Raw genomic sequence first — 10143 nt, 5'->3', positions numbered from 1 at the left:
CCGCGGAGGTGCCTAATCCTAACCTCTGTCACTGCAGCCTAGACCTAACCCTCCCTCTCCCGCAGCCTACCCCCCCCTCCGTCCCTGCTGCCTAAACCTAACCCTCCCTCCTTCGCAGCATAACCACTCCCGAGGGTGCCTAACCCACCCTACCTGCAGCCTCATGCTAACCTCACCCCCACACGCAGCCTAAACCTAACACAGCGCCTGACGCCTAAACCTAACCCCCCGCCTGATGCCTAACCCTCCCTCTCCCACAGCCTAACCACCCCCAGGGGTGCCTAACCCACCCTACCTGCAGCCTACCCCTAACCTCCCCCCACCCACAGCCTAAACTTAACCCCCCCGCCTGATGCCTAAACCTATTCCCCCTGCCTAAACCTAACCCTCTCTCCCACGCAGCCTAACCTTCCCCATGGGAGCCTAACCCACCCTATCCGCAGCCTAACCCTAACCTCCCCCCACCTGCAGCCTAACCCTAACCCCCGACACCTAAACCTAACCCCCCGCCTGACACGTAAACCTAACCCTCCCTCCCCCGCAGCCTAATTCCCCCCCCCCCGTGCCTGATGCCTAAACCTAACCCCCCTTGCCCAGCCCTAAACCTATGATCGTGGGAATACGGGCGTCGGTATCCTTGCACATTCGGAGTTCCAACGTCGGGATTCTGAAGAGTGTCGGGATCCCAGTGTCAGTATTCTGACTGCCGTAAACCCGACAGCCGGCATCTTTACCGCATCTCCTAATAGGTAATGCATATGTCCCAACATTTGGAGCATGTGTCCGCAGCTCTCCTCCCAGGAATCAACCACTGCGTGTAGACGAAGAGGAAGATATGAAAAATCATTGTTAGTGGATGAACAAGCAGAGAGACAAACTGCAAACAGTGTAGTGATTGTGTAGAGAGAAAAATCTCTCTATGTAAATATGTTACTCTAACTACTGTACTGAGGACATGGAAAATACCTAAAATAAGGACAATTATCCCAAAGGGCCCATTGTTTTTATACAATACACACATTGGGGGGATAAGTTCTCTCTTATTAGTGGGTACCTTCAGAAAAGAAGTTTGACCAGTAAATAATAAAATCTATAAATTGCTAACATTTAGGGGTCAATCCAATTAGGTACGAGTTACCATTGCTGCGACATTTCAACAGCATCCAAACTCACACCCTTCGTTGCCAGATTCAGCCTATGGGGCTCCCGGAAAGTGCGGCTGTTGTAAGACAAACTCGCACCTAATAAAACTGACTACTTAGTTGTTAAATGTGATAAAATAGTAAAATATAATGGTGTAATTGTGGGCCTGATTCAGTTGTGGTTGTTGAAGCGATCGCTGCTGCAATCTTGCCGTTCACAATTACAGTGGTAGGCTGAGCAAGTCTCCTAGACACAGGGGGCTCTCCAGCAGCAACACAGGTCGCAATGGGTAATTTCTGCACGCACATGGAATGGCGTTTGAACGGACCTGACACGCCTGTATACAGTTAGCCACCCCCGTTACCACCTCAAACGCTGACTTCCTGTCAATCACTTTGCGATGGGATCCTCTATGTGAGCTTGATTTCATTTTGTGCGCAGTGCAGCTTACACGCATGCACAGTGAAAAAGCATTGAGCCACTTGGTACAACAGCAGCTCTGTGTCCGCATCTGAATCAGGCCCCCTGAGCGGTAAGGAGAAGGACTCTAGGGAAAGGACTATGTCACCTTTATTATATGTAAAGATAGAGAAACAGTCACTTGTTACAGCTCCAATTCACATCATTTATACCATTCTGTACCATTTCATCATTTGGTTATTCTATGGGGGAGATGTATTAAGCCCTGCAGAGTGATAAAGTAGAGAGAGGTAAAGTACCAGCCAATCAGCTCCTAACTGCCATGTTACAGGCTGTTTGAAAAATGACAACTATGAGCTGATTGGTTGCTAGTTTATCTCTCTCCACTTTATCACTCTCCCAGGCTTTGTACACCTGCCCTCAGTTCATTGATATACTGTAAATGTCAGCCATTTCACTATCTCCCCCGATCTGTATTGTTCTTCCCCCGAACTGTATGTTCTGTATCATGCTCTCCCCACCCTTCCTGTTTTTCTGTATTACAGTATGTACTACATCTCGCAACCCCCAAAAGTCTATGTCCTTCCTCTATATGTCCTATAGAGTACACCGCAATTTCTCTGTTTTTGTATTGTGCCCCCACACCATCTGTATGTGCTATACCAAGTTGCCCCCTTCTGCATGTTTTGTATTGTCCGCTCTCCCCCTCCATAGACCCTATGTTTTGTACTGTGCTCTCAATACCCCCCACCACACACACAATTACACAAGTATGGTAACTTACCTCCTGCATGCTATTCTCCAGTCACTAATTCCTCTGCGACCACTCCCGTCGTCTTCAACTGACACTTTACAGATCTCTTTGCCGGTCACCCGACACTCTGCAAATCTCTTTGCCAGAACTTTGCCAAATGATGATCTAAATAACCAGAATTTCCTGGTCAGACATACTATGTGTATAATTATACTACAGGTTGAGTATCCCATATCCAAATATTCCGAAATATGGAATATTCCGAAATACAGACTTTTTTGAGTGAGAGTGAGATAGTGAAACCTTTGTTTTTTGATGGCTCAATGTACACAAACTTTGTTTAATACACAAAGTTATTAATAATATTGTATTAAATGACCTTCAGGCTGTGTGTATAAGGTGTATATGAAACATAAATGAATTGTGTGAATGTAGACACACTTTGTTTAATGCACAAAGTTATAATTTTTTTTGGCTAAAATGACCTACAGGCTGTGTGTAAGGTGTATATGTAACATAAATGTATTCTGTGCTTAGACTTAGGTCCCATCACCATGATATCTCATTATGGTATGCAATTATTCCAAAATACGGAAAACTCCCATATCCAAAATACCTCTGATCCCAAGCATTTTGGATAAGGGATACTCAACCTGTATTACATTTTGTTACGTACTTTCATTTTTATTCATTTGCAATTTATCTATCTTATTGACTTTTTATCCAAAACCCAAGATCCTTTCTCATAGAGACCCAAGTTTTCTGCTCCAGGTTTTATCTTCTCTAGTGCTAGGATCATGTTAGTATCATACACTGGGCCTAATTCAGACCTGATCGCAGCAGCAAATTTGTTCTCTAATGGACAAAACCATGTGCACTGCAGGTGGGGCAGATGTAACGTGCAGAGAGAGTATGGTAACTTACCTCCTGCATGTTATACTCCAGTCGTTGCTACCTCTGCGACCCCTCCCATCGTCTTCAACTGACACTTTGCAGATCTCTTTGCCGGTCACCCGACACTCTGCAAATCTCTTTGCCAGATGATCTAAAAAACACAAAAGACCATCATTAAGCATAGTACTAGTTTAAGTACAATAAAATGTCCATGAGTCAACCAGTTTCCCAATTTTCCTTAAACCAAACAAGATACTTTCAAAGTTATCAATATCCCATTTATCTATTTTATTAACTTTTTCATCCCAAAGCCATGATCCTGCATCATAGAGACCCAGGTTATCTGCATCCCCTGTATGTGTGCATCCTCCATACTGCCCTCTTTATTCCTGTAATGCTACATTTTTATTCCTAAATATGTTGTTCCTTCCTGCGCTTCTCCTATTTATGTGTCCTCGTACCTGTATTCCGTGTTCTGTTTATCTTGTCTTGCCTTTCAGCGGACTATACTGCACTCTGTCTTCCTTACCCCCCTCCATTATACCCTGCTATGTAGGACTCACCTCTTACTACCTGTCTTCCTGCATGGAAACTGGAAACGTCAGCAGCTGTAGATAGAATGTTACAGGAAGAAGCATTGTGATGTCACGGGCTAGTGATGTCACAAGCTAGGTGTGATGTCACAGTAACCAGCAGCAAAGCTACAGAGTTACAGCTATCTTACATATGTATTTTCTACATCAATTACAACTGGATATACATGAGTTTCTAGTTTAAACAAAAATGAGACTAGTGTAGAAAATGAAGTATAAGGCAATGTTGTACAGAGTGCCTCAATATATAGGTAAAGGGAAAACATAAGTGACAGGAATTTCTAGACTAAATCACCGCTTATATTTTATAAGGAAATAAAGCTCTTTATATAAGAGGCTGAATTAATCATTTTCCGTTATGTGTGCGTGTGCGCATATATATATATATATATATATATATATATATATATATATAGTGAGAGAGAGAGAGAGAGCTATACTAACTATACTATCCCATTAAACTAGAAAACTCACGAATTATACAGTTTCTGTGGCTGGCTGACCTCAAGTCTGCATTTCACCTGGTTCAATCAGCCACAGAACCTGTGTAACCCATGAGCGTATAAAGAGGAGAAGAATTAAGAGTTGTCTTTTTTGTGGCACACTAGAAATGTGTTATTCAATACCAGCGTATATAAAACTGTAAGGCGGGCCCGCAAGGTGACATTCACAGGGAATAGGTAATGACATCCACTCAACTTGATCACACCCGCTGGACATGTTGGAAAGAGGTTGAGTGGACAGTGAGCGTGGCTGTGCCCTGTGGCACCACGTGGCACCATTGTACCGACAGCCGGACTGCTGAGAACGGAACCTGGAGGGTACGTAACTTTTTTGTTTTCATTTCATCTCATGACACTCCACCCAAAGCTACTCTTCTGGTTATCCTATCAACTAGGACAACAATGAAGGTGACTCCATAACATTTCTTCCATTGTTTTTCCATGTCACAGAAACATTGCATGTGTGTTACAGGTGACCATCCTAATCATCTCTCCTTCAGTTACAGTAATGTCATTGTTACTGATACATTATTTGGATCAAGCATCAAAAGGAAACTTAGGTATAAGAGTCTGGCCGGCATATCACTTATTGCATCATGACCTTGTGCCCACGCTGTACTATATGTAGACGGAGCATTTGGTTTTGCTAATGACTTACATAGACTCCATAAGAGGGCATGCCGGCATAGCATATTGCTGAATGTTAACATGTATGATCTTAAACTCCATCTATAAATGTTCTGTTGCAAGACTTCCAATATGCTCAGAATATTGCTACTGTGACAGATGATTTAGTATATACTAGCTGGAGTACCCGGCATTGCCCCAGATTTTTTCGAATGTCTGTTTACAAAAATAAATGTAAATATTAAACACACAGTATAAATAACATTGTAGATAGCTGAATACCCGTGCTTTGGTATGGGATGAGGATGGTAAATTAGAATGATAGTTTGTTAATTTACGTTGATTGGAGATCTAGTATATAGGCATATCTTGCTATAATTTTTTTTGGCTAAAATGACCTACAGGCTGTGTGTAAGGTGTATATGTAACATAAATGTATTCTGTGCTTAGACTTAGGTCCCATCACCATGATATCTCATTATGGTATGCAATTATTCCAAAATACGGAAAACTCCCATATCCAAAATACCTCTGATCCCAAGCATTTTGGATAAGGGATACTCAACCTGTATTACATTTCGTTACGTACTTTCGTTTTTATTCATTTGCAATTTATCTATCTTATTGACTTTTTATCCAAAACCCAAGATCCTTTCTCATAGAGACCCAAGTTTTCTGCTCCAGGTTTTATCTTCTCTAGTGCTAGGATCATGTTAGTATCATACACTGGGCCTAATTCAGACCTGATCGCAGCAGCAAATTTGTTCTCTAATGGACAAAACCATGTGCACTGCAGGTGGGGCAGATGTAACGTGCAGAGAGAGTATGGTAACTTACCTCCTGCATGTTATACTCCAGTCGTTGCTACCTCTGCGACCCCTCCCATCGTCTTCAACTGACACTTTGCAGATCTCTTTGCCGGTCACCCGACACTCTGCAAATCTCTTTGCCAGATGATCTAAAAAACACAAAAGACCATCATTAAGCATAGTACTAGTTTAAGTACAATAAAATGTCCATGCGTCAACCAGTTTCCCAATTTTCCTTAAACCAAACAAGATACTTTCAAAGTTATCAATATCCCATTTATCTATTTTATTAACTTTTTCATCCCAAAGCCACGATCCTGCCTCATAGAGACCCAGGTTATCTGCATCCCCTGTATGTGTGCATCCTCCATACTGCCCTCTTTATTCCTGTAATGCTACATTTTTATTCCTAAATATGTTGTTCCTTCCTGCGCTTCTCCTATTTATGTGTCCTCGTACCTGTATTCCGTGTTCTGTTTATCTTGTCTTGCCTTTCAGCGGACTATACTGCACTTTGTCTTCCTTACCCCCCTCCATTATACCCTGCTATGTAGGACTCACCTCTTACTACCTGTCTTCCTGCATGGAAACTGGAAACGTCAGCAGCTGTAGATAGAATGTTACAGGAAGAAGCATTGTGATGTCACGGGCTAGTGATGTCACAAGCTAGGTGTGATGTCACAGTAACCAGCAGCAAAGCTACAGAGTTACAGCTATCTTACATATGTATTTTCTACATCAATTACAACTGGATATACATGAGTTTCTAGTTAAAACAAAAATGAGACTAGTGTAGAAAATGAAGTATAAGGCAATGTTGTACAGAGTGCCTCAATATATAGGTAAAGGGAAAACATAAGTGACAGGAATTTCTAGACTAAATCACCGCTTATATTTTATAAGGAAATAAAGCTCTTTATATAAGAGGCTGAATTAATCATTTTCCGTTATGTGTGTGTGTGCGCATATATATATATATATATATATATATATATAGTGAGAGAGAGAGAGAGAGAGAGAGAGAGAGAGAGCTATACTAACTATACTATCCCATTAAACCAGGAAACTCACAAATTATACAGTTTCTGTGGCTGGCTGACCTCAAGTCTGCATTTCACCTGGTTCAATCAGCCACAGAACCTGTGTAACCCATGAGCGTATAAAGAGGAGAAGAATTAAGAGTTGTCTTTTTTGTGGCACACTAGAAATGTGTTATTCAATACCAGCGTATATAAAACTGTAAGGCGGGCCCGCAAGGTGACATTCACAGGGAATAGGTAATGACATCCACTCAACTTGTTCACACCCGCTGGACATGTTGGAAAGAGGTTGAGTGGACAGTGAGCGTGGCTGTGCCCTGTGGCACCACGTGGCACCATTGTACCGACAGCCGGACTGCTGAGAACGGAACCTGGAGGGTACGTAACTTTTTTGTTTTCATTTCATCTCATGACACTCCACCCAAAGCTACTCTTCTGGTTATCCTATCAACTAGGACAACAATGAAGGTGACTCCATAACATTTCTTCCATTGTTTTTCCATGTCACAGAAACATTGCATGTGTGTTACAGGTGACCATCCTAATCATCTCTCTTTCAGTTCACAGTAATGTCATTGTTACTGATACATTATTTGGATCAAGCATCAAAAGGAAACTTAGGTATAAGAGTCTGGCTGGCATATCACTTATTGCATCATGACCTTGTGCCCACGCTGTACTATATGTAGACGGAGCATTTGGTTTTGCTAATGACTTACATGGACTCCATAAGAGGGCATGCCGGCATAGCATATTGCTGAATGTTAACATGTATGATCTTAAACTCCATCTATAAATGTTCTGTTGCAAGACTTCCAATATGCTCAGAATATTGCTACTGTGACAGATGATTTAGTATATACTAGCTGGAGTACCCGGCATTGCCCCAGATTTTTTCGAATGTCTGTTTACAAAAATAAATGTAAATATTAAACACACAGTATAAATAACATTGTAGATAGCTGAATACCCGTGCTTTGGTATGGGATGAGGATGGTAAATTAGAATGATAGTTTGTTAATTTACGTTGATTGGAGATCTAGTATATAGGCATATCTTGCTACCCTGATGCACTTTGTGTAGTGGCTGCACCCCCTTTTGGTCCCCAATGGACCCTGCTCTTCCCACTATACAACTCTCAGTCTGTGGCTTCCTACTGCCTCCATTCCCCTCCTCACATCATGTCACTGGCCCTGTCACATGCAGCCCTGTCATCACTGAGATATCATGCATGTCCTGATATAGTGTGTGCTGCTGGCCCACCCACAGGGGTACTAGTGGTGTGTTACCCTCACAGTGTTTGTTACCAGAGTGTAAGTCATATGTGTAGCAAGTTTGGTGTAAATTGCTCAAGGCATTCCAGAGTTATGCTGACTGCTGAAAAACTCTGTGCTGCTCCCTCACCCCTAGGGGTGCTAGGGGTGTCTTACCCCCACAGTGTTTGTTCCCAGCTTGCAAGTCATATGTGAACCAAGATTGTTGTAAATTAGTACAGGCATTCAGGAGTTATGCTGTCTCCTGACATACTCTGTGCTGCTGTCCCACCCCTAAGGGTTTCTAACCCCCATAGAGTTTGTTTGCAGATTGTAAGTCAGATGTGTACCAAGTTTGGTGTAAATTGCTCCAGGCATTCCACAGTTATGCTGTCTGCTGACATACTCTGTGCTGCTGTCCCACCCCTAGGGGTGCTAGGGGTGTCTGACCCCCACAGTGTTTGTTACCACAGTGAAATTCATATGTGTACCAAGTTTGTTGTAAATTGCTGCAGGCATTCCAGAGTTATGCTGTCTGCTGAAATACTCAGTGATGCTGCCTCACCCCTAGGGGTACTAGGGGTGTCTTCCCTCCACAGTGTTTGTTGCCAGATTGTAAGGCATATGTGTACCAAGTTTTGAGTACATTGCTCCAACAATTCCGGAGTTATGCTGTCTCCTGATATACTCTGTGCTGCTGTCTGCCCCCCTAGGGGTGAAAGGGATTTCTAATTGTTTTAGTTGCCTCCGCCGTGTTTTACTGCGCTCGTATGTAAAATTTCACAATCGCCGCTTGTAAACTGTGGATTTGTATAGAAAGACAGAATGACGGATTTTCACTTTTATATAGTAGATACACTTAGAGTTACTTTGATTTGTGACTGTCATACTTGGCAACATTTTATAACAAGTTCCAGGGATGCTTGGTGGCTGGGATGGAGATTGACAGGAAGAAGGCATTTGTGGGTAGCAACTGACCGTTTTCTAGGAGTGGTTGGAAAAACACAGGCATTCCCAAGCGTTTACAGGCGGGTGTCTGATGTGAATTCCGGTCCCGGACAGGTTGAAGTGATCGCAGCGGCTGAGTAAGTCCTGGGCTACTCAGAAACTGCACAAAATCTTTTTGTACCGCTCGGCTGCTCATGCGATCGCACACTTGCACAGCTAAAATTCACTCTCCGGTGGGCGGCGACTATGTGAACGCAGGACTGCAAAAAACAGCTAGCGAGCGGGCTGTTTTACTGGTCCATGTCAGGTTTGGCCATCCAAGTGTGAGGTCAAATTGATCAATAATCCAGGGCCGCAGCTCCAGAGGCAGGATGGACCTGCGTGTGGCCAGCTGTACAGTGGAGACATCGGATAACAGCCCATGTTCTCTCATGCTTTACAGTATTTAGTTGCAAAATTGGTGGTGGTGGTAGTGGGTGTTTGGTAGGCTAAAACACTGGGGCTTGTATGCAGTGGATGTGGGGGTGGGATGAAATGGTTAAAAAATAGATACTTTTTTGCTGGTGAGCTACAGGGCCCAGATATCACACACTTTCCAACTTCCTGGCTGCCAGTTGGGAGGGGTATGACGCAACCATGTGGGCAGTAAAGGGGCATGACAGCAGAATTGCATCATCAAGGCACAGTATATAAAGCCATGATTACATCATTGTAAAGGGGGGGAAGGGGCCATGATGATGGGATTCAGCAGGCATAGAGTCATCAGCTTGCCTGGACTGGTCACTTCACACGGGAAGTGGGGATCAGCACGTGGACCTGAGGCATTAGTGAAGATATGCCTATACCTTGGTGCCTGCTATCCTGGAGTCTCCAAGACATTGTGGGAGAATAGGCAAGTACCATATGCTCTATCATGCGCTGGGATTGTGTAACCGGTGGTTGGGATGCCAGCGGTCAGCATCCTGATGCCGGGATCCTGGCCGCCATATTGCCGGTGGGGGTACGAGTGCAACAGAGCCCCATGCGGGTTCGCAAAGGGCGTAACTACCATAGATGCAGGGAGTGCAGCTGCTATGGGGCCCAGAGCTGAGAGGGGCCACCTTCCCTGTCACAGTTACATGTGTTATATACAGGGTGTAGGTACCATAGGTGTAGGGAT

The 10143-nt window shown here is 43.6% G+C and overlaps 1 long non-coding RNA gene across 2 annotated transcripts; it reads right to left on the bottom strand.

The window, feature by feature from the left end:
- Window positions 1-591: 591 nt before the first annotated feature.
- LOC134935290 (uncharacterized) lies at window positions 592-6419 on the bottom strand. 2 transcript variants are annotated; one of them, XR_010180033.1, is made up of 5 exons: window positions 6305-6419; window positions 5772-5892; window positions 3242-3362; window positions 2348-2482; window positions 592-811 (listed from the first exon to the last, which is right to left on the bottom strand). It is a non-coding gene; the product is annotated as an uncharacterized LOC134935290 (long non-coding RNA). The 2 variants fall into 2 exon arrangements; XR_010180034.1 differs by lacking the exons at window positions 5772-5892; window positions 6305-6419 and adding an exon at window positions 3775-3865.
- Window positions 6420-10143: the final 3724 nt, after the last annotated feature.

The sequence above is a fragment of the Pseudophryne corroboree genome, chromosome 6, assembly GCF_028390025.1.
Source record: "Pseudophryne corroboree isolate aPseCor3 chromosome 6, aPseCor3.hap2, whole genome shotgun sequence".
NCBI lineage: Eukaryota > Metazoa > Chordata > Amphibia > Anura > Myobatrachidae > Pseudophryne > Pseudophryne corroboree.
Note: the sequence above shows the minus strand (reverse complement) of the source record. Positions and strands in the feature narration are given on the sequence as shown.